At 43.2% G+C, this 14,386-nt stretch overlaps 1 protein-coding gene across 1 annotated transcript in view; it reads right to left on the reverse strand.

Annotated features, from left to right (window-relative positions):
- The window catches only part of PLCXD3 (phosphatidylinositol specific phospholipase C X domain containing 3), a 692,691-nt gene that overhangs the window by 108,969 nt on the left and 569,336 nt on the right, over nucleotides 1-14,386 (reverse strand). The window lies entirely within an intron of this gene.

The following is a 14,386-nucleotide window of genomic DNA, read 5'->3' on the forward strand; positions in this document are numbered from 1 at the left end:
AACCGGCGCCAAAGTAATTCCAAATAGAATGTTGCAGATTTCATATGGATAATAGGTCCTAACTATAACTACCTACTGGCGACACATATTCTCACACTCCATAACGGTTTACAGGTCTGTGCCATACCATAGGTGGTTAAAGGTGAGACGCTACCATTTGTCGCTTTTTTGAACACACACTCCTCCTTTATGTAAAAAGGTGTCCTTGCACTCTAGCAGGAGTAAGCCACCTCATTTTATTCAATGCTGCTTCCACTCACAGAGAAGGGGTTCAGCACTTTGGTGCCTTTCTCAATCTGTATTCGAGTGATGATTGTTACATTCATGCCAACTGCCTCTCCATAAAATTAAGAAAATACTCCCTGCACTTCTAAAGCAAGCTGGCCCGTCCTAATAAACATCATGCATCCCAATGTCCCAGTTTGCACAGTGAATATTTCAATATTGTTAAAAATCATACAGAACAATCAAAACGGTAATGTTCTTTAAAATTAGCAGCTTGACATTTTCTCAGTTCACTTTATGTTGGTCCTCTCTTTGAAACTTGAGGCTCTTCCGCCTGCTCCACTGCTGACTGAGGCTCTCGCAGTGCCCTGCTCCGAAACCCTTTAAATTATTATATATATATATATATATATATATATATATATATATATATATATATATATATATATATATATATATAATATTAGAACTGGAGGTCTCTAGTTGGCAGATGTAGGTAAATTTCATTAGAAAGAAACAAATAGCGGTCACTATTATTGACTAGAGTGGTCTAGCGAATCTTTGTGTGGCTTGTGATCATACGTCAGGACTGGCCATCTGTTGTGATTTTAGTACTTTCTAAAAGTGGCATTTTAAAAAACACAATTTAAAAACATCTTTACTAAAAGATGTGCTATTAAATTCCAAGTTCGGAGAGCCTAAACTCCATTTATCTATCTTGTCCCAGTGGAAAGTTATACTTGTTACATTGTTATACTTGTAAGATGTTACAAAGTAACTCCCATGTTAGCATATGGGGCAGATAGCATTTCATAAGTGAAAAAGGAAATTGACAGTATTTCACTATCAGGACATGTCAAACACACCAGTACATGTCCTAAATTTCATATACACTGGGGGAACCTTGGGCCTACCTGAGGGGTGCCTTGCACATATGAAAATGGAAGGTTAGGGCCTGGGAAGTGGGTGCACTTGCCAGGCTATGGTTTTTTCAGTGAATTTCTAAGATTTAAAAAAATGCTAATTACTAATTATAAAGTCCCTGAAACCTATGGGTTATTCAGTGCATTTCTAAGATTTTTTCTATTCTAATTTCTAACTATGCCTCTTTAGGTAGAAATGCAGAAAGAGGCAACAGAAGTAACCCTGGGCGTAGCACGTGTAGCAGTGCTATGCGTAGCTACGCGAAGTGCACTTCCCCGGGGCTGCGGGGGCCCCCGCGTGCCCCCGCTACATACATTTTATTTGCCCAAGGACCTGGCCCAACTGGGGTCTTAAGAAAAAAGAAGCACGGGAGCCTGCGCTTTGTTATTTTTTTATTTTTTCATCCAGCTTCGCACACCCAGCGCAAATTCAGACTAATATTTTTTTTTATGCTTTTATTGGCCCTGAGCAGGCCTAGGACGTCAGGGTGTTTCTAACCTGCCCCCTTTTCTTGTTTTTAGGTCTCGCTGAGCCCAGCGCATGCGCTGGCTCGAAGAGACATTTTGTATATGGGCTTTTCAAAGTGCTGCTGGCTGGCCTAACGCTTGCGTTCACGCGATCATGCACGCGCGCAGCCGGCCGCCAGCAGCACTTTGAAAACTTGTGCATCATCGCGATCGCGATCACTTTCGCTTTCAGAGCGATCACGATGACGCACGCGCACACACAACTCCCGCTTCTCCCCTCCCCCACCACATATTGCGTCTCCAGCCGCTCGCGCGCGGCCAACACTTGGTTTTTGATTTCCCATGTCACTAGAAATTCACGAACTAGGGAGAACTTGAATCCGCAAACAGGCTCTGTAGCGCAGTTGGACGCCGAGAGCCACCCGTCTGTGCTGTCATCATTTGTCATCAGCAGACTCTTCACTTCTCTGCCTACAGATCGCCGCTGCTCCGCTTTCGTGTTGTAGCACCACCCTGTAGAGAGGTGAGAGAGTGATTCTGTACCCGAAGGCTCAGCCTATACCGATCCTGTATTTCAACCTATTTTAAACCCGAACGGAGCTGATGCTAGGATGGTGAGTGTGAAATGGAGAGCTGCCCCCAGCTCCTCACCTGCCTCTTGGGTCGAGGGATTCCGCCATGATCCTCACTCCTAATTGTTAATTGTGAGGGTCCTGAAGCAGCCCATAACAATTTATTTATTGGACGCAAGAGTACATTGATGCTTTTGCTTTGGGAACTGGGCGCCTTTAGTTTGGTGAAGTGCTCTCCCACGTTGGTTTATTCAAATATCGATGAAGGAAATATTGATTCCACTGGATAGTTTAAAATGTCTTCTTGGAATGTGTATTGTTGTTGCCCATCAGTCGTTTAGATGTCTTTGTCTTTAATCAGAACTAAATGCCAATGTTGATCTGTCCCTCTTTGTCTCACACTTTTAGTAATCAATTCCCAAATAATCCGTTATTAACTAGCGAATGACATTCGTCTGTGATTAATTTCTGGACATAAAAAAAGTTCAAGGCCTAAAGTTTTTCTGCTATCATTGTTGCCAAATGTCATCAAACCGCCCCTCTTACTTACAGTGTTCAATGCCCCTTTATGCGAAGGTATCTTCACAGAAGCTCTTGACAGGCCAGTTACCCCCACTTCAAACAACAACAAAAAACTGTCGACCTCGCTAACTACTGACCCATCAATTGCCTATCATTCATTGGCAACCTCATTGAACAAGCATTTGCAATGCAACAGGTCTCGCATTTACGAGAGTTTGAGCTACTGGCATTGTAAATGACAATGACTTTTATTTATGTGTTGATTTTTAAAACATAAATAAAAGGCATTTAACAATCCCATTAGCTTAAACTCTCGCAAATGCGAGACCTATTGCATTGCAAATGCTTGTTTAATGTTTTTCTACTGTTTTATTGTGACTCGGTTACCGAGCTACAAGACGGCTGCCCACACATTCTTGTTTGGAAAGGTAGCCAATCAGAATGAAGCTCATGCTCGGAGGATTCGCAAATCCTTCTCTGTGCTCAGACATCAATATTTTTCTTTTTTTAATTTCTCAGCAACTACTGAAAGGATTTACACCATTTTAAAAAAAAGAACGCTTTCATGACCAAGACCTACATTTTTGCCAAATTTGGTATAATTCCCTTCAGCAGTTTGGGCTGTAGCTTGTCTAAAGTTTCCTATGGAAATTAACATGGGGAAAAAACGTTTTGGGACCCCCCTTTTTTTTTTGGGCCCCGTTTGACGAATCAGCCCCAAACATTCAAGACAGGAGCTGACCTGAGCTGATCATTAGTTTGGAAAATTTTGCAAAGATTCGTCAAACGGCGCCAAAGATATTGGCAAAAGAAAAAACACTTTTTGAATAGAAACAAGGTCCTAACTATAACTATATATATATATATTTTCACTGAAAAAACCATAGGTTTCAGGGGCGTTATAGTTAGCTGGACTTTTCACTCATACAAAACCATTGAAATTCCCCCGTTATAGTTAGTTCAGCTAACTATAACTTGCGCGCCCGCAATGCACTGCTGATGACGTCACATATTACATCACTCATTACATGGTCAGTGACATCACTCATGACATCACTGATGACATCTCCGATGACATCTCTGGTGACATCACTGATGACATCACTGATGACATCATCCAGTGAATGTGTGTTTTTCTGAAAATTAAATATGTTTTATATATGTATATCTCAAGGTCGATGGTAGAATAAATGGGTATATAAGTGTCTAAATGGATGATTTTTTTTGAAAAATTGATTGTATAACTGACTGATTAAGTGTATCTTAGTGAATTCATGGCTTAGTGAGTAATGTTTAAACATGTAAATATCTGTATCAGTCTCTCACTTTGTGTATAAGTGGCTGCATGGGTTGGTGAGTAGCTACATGAGTGTCTATATAGGTTATTAGTTGGTTTTTTGAGTATCAGTATGAGTGTGTGAATGGTTCGGTGGGGGGTATAACGTAGTGCATAGATGCATGAATGAGTGACTCACTGTTTGTATGTGTTGACAGCATGTGTGCAGGACTGTATGGGTAGATGAGTGTGTGTATGGGTGTGTTAGTGAGTGAATGACTGTCTCAATAGTGTCTTTATGAGTTACTGCATATGTTTTAAACTAGTATATGTGACTATTGGTGTATATAAGTGAGTATATGTGAGAATGAGATTGGAAGAGTTCCTGTATGGATAAGTATGTGTTTCTATAAGTGATTGTTTAAAAGACTAAGTATGTGTAAGTTTCCGTAGAAGTAAGTGTGGTGGTGTGTGTATAACTGTATATGCAAGTAAATGGATGTTTGATTCTTTATTAGCATGAGTGACTATGTGTGCGAGTAACTCTATGGATGAGTTGCGTTGTGTAACAGGATGTATGGGTGTATGAGTACATATGATGAGTGAGTACATGTATGAGTGACTGTATAGGTCTGTTGGTGAATGAGTGGATGTGTATGTGGATCTTAGAATTACTGAATAGGTTGTTGTAACTGGTATTGGTATGTCCATTGTTCTGAAAAATGTTAGTTTCTATTTTTGAATGTGTGTATCAAAGGTTATATTAGGGTGAGAGGAGGTCTGCCACTCTATCACAAGGATGAAGTCATCAGTGATGTCACTGACCATGTCATGAGTGATGTAATATGTGACGTCATCGTCAGTGCATTGCGGGCATGCGAGTTATAGTTAGCTGAACTAACTATAACGGGGTAATTTCAATGGTTTTGTACGAGTTAAAAGTCCACCTAACTATAAAGCCCCTGAAACCTATGGTTTTTTCAGTGAATTTCTAAGGTTTCTTAAATGCTAATTCCTAACTATAACGTGCCTTAAACCTATGGTTTTTTCAGTGAATTTCAAAGGTTTTTTAAATGCTAATTTCTAACTATGCCTACATAGAATAGATAGGACATGTGAAGAAAGAAGAAAAAACGCACAGAAAGAAAAAAAAGAAGTGCAGAAAGAAGCAACAGAAGTCCTCAAAGACGAAGAAAAGTGCAGGAAGAAGTATAACGTGCAGAAAGAACAAACAGAAGAGCAGAAAGAAGCCTTGTTGCAAAATCATCCTGTACCCTCAACTATTTCAGACGAATACTGGTGGTAACTGAGTCTGACTAATCAGTCCTAGAGCCAGTGCTATGTTAAAAGACACTTAGAATACAGTGAAAACACCTACATACACTAGGGAATACTATGCGTTGGGGTCCCCCTGTGATTAGCATGACCTCCTCTATAAGCCCCTAGTATATAATAGGGCAGGGGGATTAAAACTACCTCTTAAAACGCGCCACAGGGCGTGTTTGCACACATCACCTCAGGCCGCGTCCCCTCCCTTCCCCACTGTGTAAACACGCCCTGTGGCCGTTTTAAGTTGGGAGATTAAGTCCCCTTGAATCCTGAGGGTCCCTAGAGTCCAACTAGCCACTAGGTACCTCCAGTAAGCGCCACAGAGCTGCGTTGCAGAGAGATGTAAAAAGGGGCACGGCCTAGATCATCTCTCTGCAACGCAGCGCAGTGGCGCTTACTGGAAGCACCTGGTGGGCTAATTGGCCCCCAGGGTCCCTCAGGATTGAAGGTGAATTATTTCCCCAACTTAAAACGCTCCACAGGTCGTGTTTGCACACGTCACCTCACGCCCGTCCCCTCCCTTCATCACTGTGCAAACACGCCCTGTGGCCGTTTTAAGTTGGGAGATTAAGTCCCCTTGTATCCTGAGGGTCCCTAGGGGCAAAATAGCCAACTAGGTAAGTCCAGTAAGCGCCATTGCAGAGAGGTGTAAAAAGAGGCACGGCCTGCACTACCTCTCTGCAGCGCAGTGGCACTGTGTAAACGCGTCCTGTGGCCGTTCTAAGTTGAGAGATTAAGTCCCCTTGAATGCTAAGGGTCCCTATGGACAAACTAACCCACTAGGTACCTCCAGTAAGCGCCACAGAGCTGCGTTGCAGAGAGGTGTATAAAGGGGTGTGGCCTGAGAACACCTGTCTGCAACGCAGCTCCCTGGCGTGTACTGGAGATACCTGTTGGGCTAGTTGGCCCTCAGGGACCCTCAGTATTCAAGGGGAATTAATTCTCCAACTTAAAACTCGCCAGGCAGCGCATTTGCAGAGTGCTGCAAGGAGGGGGCATGGCCTCCTGTGCGATGCCGGTCTTTTATTTATTTTTTTAAGAAGGGGGGCTGTGTAGCCCCCCTTTAATTTTCTAACTTATTGGCCCTGGGGACCCCATCCCACAGGGCCTGCCACCTAATTTTTTTTTTGAAAAAAAAGTTTGTAAGGGGGCCACGAAGGCCCCCCTCCCGAGGCCTTAATCGGCCCCGGGAACCCAACCCCCGGGGCATGGTCTTTTTTTTTTTATTCTTTAGGAGGGGGGCTGTGTTGCCCCCATCCTCAGGCCACTTATGGCCCCGGGGACCCCATTCCCCGGGGCCGGCCTTTGTTTTTTTTATTTTTTGTTTTTTTATATATTTATAGAAACACCTAGGACATGCTGGACAAACCGTACGTACCTATCACCATGCCGATTTGCGTGATATTCATATAAAGGCGACTATGCATACAATGAATCCACGTGGAATGTATTTACACCGTTAATGAAGCTCTGACGTGTCTGATGCCCTACTGTACCTCCGCCGGTGGGTACTCTCCAAGTAGACACCCTTGTCGTTTATTCATACAAACATGGGTAGCTATTGACGGGCACATTTAATACACACGCACACCAAGCCATTCAAAGGGGATTCGACAAAAATTCGACCAAAACTATGCAAGAAACCCCCTCACGGTTAATAAAACACACATCCACCGCCGGATGTGTAATACTTTTTATTTTACTCTCTGGAAAGGGGACGAACCTCACTTGAGAGTCACAGTGTGCTCCTGGCTTAGCCCAATGCTGTTACCCCCACCAGTGCCTGCCAAGTGCCACATACCTTTGTGTTGTATTCCACCAGCTAGTGCGTATGCTCTGACACTCTCTAGCCCATGTGCACTGTAACACCACCCCGTGAATGTGTCATGCCACACTTGCCTTCGCATGGGTTATATTGCCCCATCTAACCTGCCTTCCTCGATGCCTATGATATAACGCACAGCGCTATGCCATACATATTAGAATATGGGATGCATATCTTTGTCACAGTGCATATGCAACGTTACACACCCCAGCACATATTTTATGTTACAACTTTAGAGACTAGTTAGGTTACACAACACTGCCCTGTGCATATTACACTCCAAGGTGCATATCGCATAGCAAACGCTAGTGCTTGTGCTATCTCGCGCTCTCCAATGAATCTGTCATTGCGCACAATGTATTGCATATTATATTTCACTCCCCGGTTCATCTTATATCACACTTTTTGGTGCATAGTTTATATCTAGTTTTCATTTTCAATCGTGCTCTCAGGACTATATTCTATATAACACTGCGTTCACCTACCCTTTTCACGGGCATTACATTTTGCGATGGGGGGAGGGTCAGGGGGTGTTTCTGCCAAATGAGACCGGAGTCACAGTCACAAACGTCCTCTTTTTCCTGAATAAAAGTGAGATTATGCTGCATACTTGTTCATATTTTAAGTAGTTCGCACAGACACACATTTTAAAAACAATAAAGTCCCTAATACCCGCCTTCTCTGAACAGTTAGCTTGCTGCCCCATCCACCTCCTCCCTATCCTCTGTTGTATGAATCCATAAACTAGCCTCCTCCCTCCTGTCATGCATGGTCTGATGTGCTGCCACTGCCCTCCATTTAGCATGATGTACCAGTCCACACCTCCTGCCCTCCTTTGCCCAATTCTATGCCCCATCATTGACCTCCTGCTTAGCCTCTGTGCTTAGCTACTGCCCCTATTCTCCTTCCCCCTGCCCTCCGATGTCTTTGTGCATGCCCCTGCTCCATCCTTTTTGCCCACCATGTTCCATGGACCTATCTACTCTGAGTGTTCTGTTGAGCTGCCACTCCCCTCTCACCTGCCTAGCATTGTCAGATGACTGTAACCTGTCCCTGCCACCTCCACCCTGCCTGTCCACATTCCATGCCCCTATCCTCCTCCTCCTGTCCTCCATGGCCCATTTTGCTGCCACACCCTTCTGCCCTCCCTGGTCTGTTGTGCTGCAACTGCTCCTCCTGCCTGCCCCACCTGGTCTGTTGTGAGGCCCCTTCCCCTGAACTCTCTTGTCTGTGCCCAGGTCCTGACCCTCCCTTCTATCCTCCATAGTCCTTTGTGCATGCCCCTGCACCCTTCTTCTTGCCCATCATAGCCATTGTGCTGCCACTAACCGCTTGCCATGCATGGTCTTCTGTGCTGCCACGGCCCCTCCCACCTTCCCTGTGTGGTCAGCTTGCTGCCCCATGTCCCCTCCCACCTTCCCTCCATGGTCTGTGTGTATGTCATCATAGTCTCACTGTTGCTGTCCATGGTGTGTCTTGCTTCTAGTGCCCATCCTGCCTGACCTCCATTGTCATCTTGCTGCTCCTGCCATGCCCTCTTGCCCCCAGCCCTCTGTTTCCATGTGCAGACCCCTATTCTCTCCCTCCTGGCTTGTCTGTTCCATCTGCCCTTTATGGTCTGTTATGCTGCAGCTTTCTCTCCTGTCTGTCCATTATGGTGAGATAGCTACCATTGCCTCTTTCCCCTCTGTTCTCTGTTGTCCATGTGCATGGTCCTGTCCCCTCCCTATTGATTTCTTTTTTTTTAATTGTTTTTAATTTATTTTTTTATGCAAGGAACAATCACATTTCGAAATCCACAACATTGTATAGGTGGCGACCAGAACCAACACACAAATCAGATAAGGTGAATTGACAGGGCAGCGTTCTACAAAAACAAATAAACAAAAAAGGGAGAACAGGAGCCGCAGGCCCTAGGAACCCAAATAGAGACAACAATAGAGCAGACCCCAGTAATGAGTATTAATCAAAGAGGATTGTGACACACAATATACCCTATCTTACAGACTCTTCAATCTATTCTGCAATTGGCGCCCACATTTTTATCCCCTTTGCTCTCTTTCTTAATCCCTTTGTCTTTTAGATTGCAGATTCCATATTAAAGGTCGCCAGAAGTCTGGCCCTCCAAACAAAAAATGACAGAGGGTCAGAAGAGATCCAGTCTTTCGTAATACAAGCACGCAGGATCACCATACAGATAAACAGAAAGGAAGTTATAGACTTCGATCTTATTTCCACTTCAGCTTCTGTTTTAATTCCTATCAATACCATCTCCCCAGTAATGGTGATCCCACTACTACTGCCAAAAAGGAATGAATTAAAGATAGGAGATCCACCAATTTTGAGCACGGGTAGAACATGTGGACAGCATCTGCAGCTGGAATACCACATCTATTGCATTTAGTTCCTGCTCCTGTACCCCATTTGGCGATCTTACCCGGTGTATAATATAAACAATAAATAGCCATATAATGTTGTGCACGCATCCTACCGGTCATTAATATTTCATTTGCCAAGGCAATAGAAGTATTTAACTTCCTTTCCCGCCTTTCCTGACAATACTGTAAGTCGTCTGGCAATAACTTTATCAAACTAGAATAGAAGCCAATAGACATACTTTTCCCCAACTTTTCTATTAAGGGAATTTTTCTAAATTGGTGCATACCACCTGGAGCTAATGTATTACAAAAGCTACGAATTTGCAAGTATTTAAAGAAATCATATTTTTTTAAAATAGCAACACCTTTTGTATTCGACCCTTGCCGTGTGCAACACAATAGCTCAAAACCGAGATCTTTAAGGCAGACCCTATTGTTCCAAGCAATATGTGTTTCTTGAATACATAGCAATTCTACCCTCATTGTTTTAAGAATCTGAGCCATCATCCCTCTCTTTTTTTTGTTATTCAACCCACAAACATTCCACGAGCAAATGGCAAATTTACCCATCTTTAATCAAATCTTGTTTTATCAGAGCTGTCAAACCAGAGAAATACCGCCCCCAAGTATTGGTGTAATTAAAGCTTACTTCCACCAGACACTCTGCAAGGATAACTATAGCTAAGAAAAGTTTACTGAACCATACCTTGCCTTGCGCAATTACGCTTCCCTCCACCATACTGCTGTATTCCCTATGTTCCTTGCCCCACAGCCCCCCCAATCCCCCCTCCCCGCTACTACCCCTATCACCCTCACCTTCCCATGAACCCACCCAGAAGAGGCCAAGGGACTGATTAGTCCCTCTTAGAGATGGATAGAGAGGAATAAGCGCTCCCCCACTCCCCTATCTCCCTGCAGATATACCGAACTAAGTTTATCGAAGAGGAAGCTTTAACAGATCTCACTAGTCTCACTGCAGCAAGTTAACCTTTACAGTGCCCCAAAAAATTACTTCGCAGCTATCTCGGAAGTAAAAAATGAGGTTTTATCTTTAGCTATGACCTTGACCTTGGCGGGATTTAGTAGATAAGCTTGCGCCCCTTTCATTTGCAGTGGCAGGATTAATTGGCGAAGATGCCATCTAAGTTGTACTGTGGCCTGACAGTAGTCAGGGGACATAAAAAACTCACAACCTTTAGCTCTCCGCTTACGGTTAGGCCGTGCTAGGTCATAGAAGCGCTCGCGAAGTATAAAATTGTTCAAACAAATCAGAATTGCCCTAGGTTTGGCCGCTGGCCCACTAGAGCCAGCCCGCAACTGAAAGGGGAATCTATGGACCCTTTGTAGCTCAAGCACCCATTTCCAATTAGTTAGCTCAGGGAACGCATCAGTACATAATTTGATCACAAACTGCCGAATGTCATTCCCTTCCATCCCCTCGGGGACACCAAGTATACGCAGGTTATTTCTTCTTGACCTGTTTTCAATGTCAGTTAGCTTCCAGTTTAGGTCCTTGTGTGTCGATTGAAGGACAGACACATCGGCCTTCTGAGCTACCATCACATCCTCTAATGAGGAGATTCTTCCTTCAGCTTCTCCTAGTCTGGCTGATAGCTCAGAACAGGATTTAGCCACGCGTCGCACAGTATTTTGCAGCTTGCGCACTGCCCCCTGGACCCGCAAGCTCTCCGCCTTTGTCTCCTCTCGGTGTGACATGATGGCATGATATATTGTCGTCAATGTAACGGCATTATCAACCTCTTCAGAGCTAAGACTCGGGTCTGTGGTAGTGCTGTTTGGCAGAGTGGCTTGTACTACTGTTTAGGAGTCTGTATAAGATTCTAAGATTGGTGATCCATCATTAATTATAGCTTGCCCTAGCAAGAGAATATTAGGACGAGACAAGTCTTGCGCCTTTCGCACCATGTTTCCCCCCTCTTGTAATGATATATTAGTCTCCTCCTCAAAAGGTACAGAACTCGCGCCGCTTCTGTCATCCGCCCAATCAAGATCCAGACTTTCCCCCTCTGAGACGACTGAGACATCTGACATAGAGTAAAATTTCGCCCCAGAGCCACAAGAGTCCGCCTCAATGATAGTTTCTGCTAAAGGGGGCTGATTATCAATCAGCTTTCTCTCCTGTCTGTCCATTATGGTCAGCTAGCTACCATTGCCTCTTTCCCCTCTGTTCTCTGTTGTCCATGTGCATGGTCCTGTCCCCACCCTATTGCTTTCTATGGATTGTTGTGCTGCACTCCCGTCCCGCATGCCCTGTGTGGTGTATTGTGCTGCTGCAAACCCTGATGCCTGCCCTGTAGGGTCAGTTTTGTGCACCTCTCCATGTCCCTCCTGTCCTCTGTTATCCGAGTTCATGTCCCTACCTCAATTCCTCTTATCTTCCATGATCCAATGTACCATACTTGCAAACATTTTGAACTTGGTAAGAGGGAGATTTTGAAAAAAAAAACTGGGGTATTGATTTTCCCCTTTGAGTTACATTAAAAAAAGAGGAGATTGTAGACAGGAGACAGATCAAATAAAGCCCATTTGAGCTTAAAAACATTGGACGTTTCCTGGCTGAATCGGGTCTGTTGGCATGTATGGTTGTACTACCACTGCCTCTTCCTTCTGCCCACAATGGACTATTATATTGCCACAGCCTCTCTTGCCAGTCCTGCATTGTTGGTTTGTTGCCCCTGCCCCCCTTTCCACTGCCCTCCATAGTCTGTTGTGCTGCCACTGCCCTTCCTGCCTGCCCAGTGTGGTCAAATTGTTGCCTCTGCACCCTCCTACCTGCCTTCAATTTTCAGAGTCCGTGCCCCTGGCCTCTGCCTCTTAACAGTATTATAATGGACAACTAGATTGCTAACATTCTATATTTATTACAAAAGTGTGGAACGTCTGACGTCATCTTGATGTAATCAAAACTGTAATACCTAGAGCATTTCCTTTAGAAATTACATATTTGAGAGGGTCTTATTTGCATCAAAATTATGGTTAGTGCTCTAAAAAACTAAAATAGATATATTTTCTGAGATTTCAAATAGCGACAAAGCACTTTTAAATTATTTGCTAACTTGATGTTTTTTTATCCAGTTGACCACTTGATTAAATGCTGCACTTAGGGGAGAGGATGTGGTGTTACTTCCAGAGCTGCAGACTTTGCAACTGGGGAACCAGGGTGGAGTTTCTGCTTCAGCTAGACATTCTGTGATTCTGGTCAAACCACTTAATCTACCCATGTCTACAAACAAAATGAATTTGTTATTGTGGGATGTAACCAATCCTCATGTAAAGCACTCCAATACCTGACAAGTCTGCACTATATAAAACTGCAAAAACACAAAAAATAAAAAGTGTTTTGCACACTTCTGTCAGTGGGCTACATGTGGGCAACATCTGGGTGATATTTGTGCTGCATTTGGACTCATTTGTCTCTGGTGGCCATCTTGGGAGATTTATTTGTTATGAAGTTTCCTAATTTCCTCATTTACTGCAGTCTCCTCAGTAGGAAATACTTTCAGTTTTTTACTTTGATTCCATCAAGAAGGAAATTCAGATATGTTACACATTTGCCATAAATTCTGAATGGTAGCACTCTAGTTCCTCATTAGATCACTGTAGTAAAGCTACTGCTCACCAGGGAAGTCTGCTGCTGGTATTCAATGTGCATGTTCCAGTCTGCATGTCAGAACTTTTTAATGAAATAGAAGAGGATTTGAGAAGTCACTCAAAATGTGCCCTAAGTTTTCTTTCTGCAGCACTAGTCATAATTTGTATGGCAAAATGAATCCCCTCATTTTGTTCCTTTGCAAATTAAATGTTTTAAATGTTACCACTTTATTCCAATCAAGATGGCTGCAGGTGTGCCATACCTTTGTCATAAGTAAGACTGTTAGCGCTCTAGTTGTTCTTTAAAACACTCTGGGATTTCTGTCATTGGGCTATACTTGGGCTACATCTCGGTGATATTTGTGCTACATTTGGGCTCTTTTGTCTCTGGTGGCCATCTTGGGAGACTTGTTATGAAGTTTCCTAATTTCCTCATTTACTGCAGTCTCCTCAGTAGGCATACTGTCAGTTTTTTTACTTTGATTCAATGAAGAAGGCATTCAGATGTGTCACACATTTGCCATAAATTCAGAATGTTAGCACTCTAGTTGCTCATTAGATCACTGTAGTAAAGCTACTGCTCACCAGGGAAGTCTGCTGCTGGTATTGAAAGTGCATGTTTCAGTCTGCATATCAGAATTCTTTAATGAAATAGAAGAGGATTTGAGAAGTCACTCAAAATGTGCCCTAATTTTTCTTTCTGCAGCACTAATCATATATTCTATGGCAAAATGAACCCTCTCATTTTGTTCCTTTTTAAATTAAATGTTTTAAATGTTACCACTTTATTCCAATCAAAATGGCTTCAGGTGTGCCATACCTTTGTCATAAGTAAGACTGTTAGCGCTCTAGTTGTTCTTTGGAACACTCTGGGAAGCTGCAGTAGAACACAAAGGAATCAACTGACAGTCTCTGCCCTTGTTGGATGTACATGTTTTACTGAGAATGTCAGACTTCATTCTCACATGACTGAGAAAGATAATGTGAATTTACAGAAAATATCCTCTCAGTTTAGCTTATAGATCACCTTCCAAACCTCTGTGGGAAAAGCATGTGAAAATAGTTCTCTCAAACATGATTCATGATATCCCAGCAGAAGGCTTTTTCACATGGTAAAATCACCTTAGAACATACTACAATTCCTAAAATGAGTATGGTACCATCAACAAATGATTTATAATGTAACTAAAGTCTTAAAACCTTCTATTAACTGCAATGCTTTTTAATGAGGTGCTATCATGTATATTGGTCCCAAG

This window comes from Triturus cristatus, chromosome 2_1, assembly GCF_964204655.1.
Source record: "Triturus cristatus chromosome 2_1, aTriCri1.1, whole genome shotgun sequence".
In the NCBI taxonomy this organism is placed as follows: domain Eukaryota; kingdom Metazoa; phylum Chordata; class Amphibia; order Caudata; family Salamandridae; genus Triturus; species Triturus cristatus.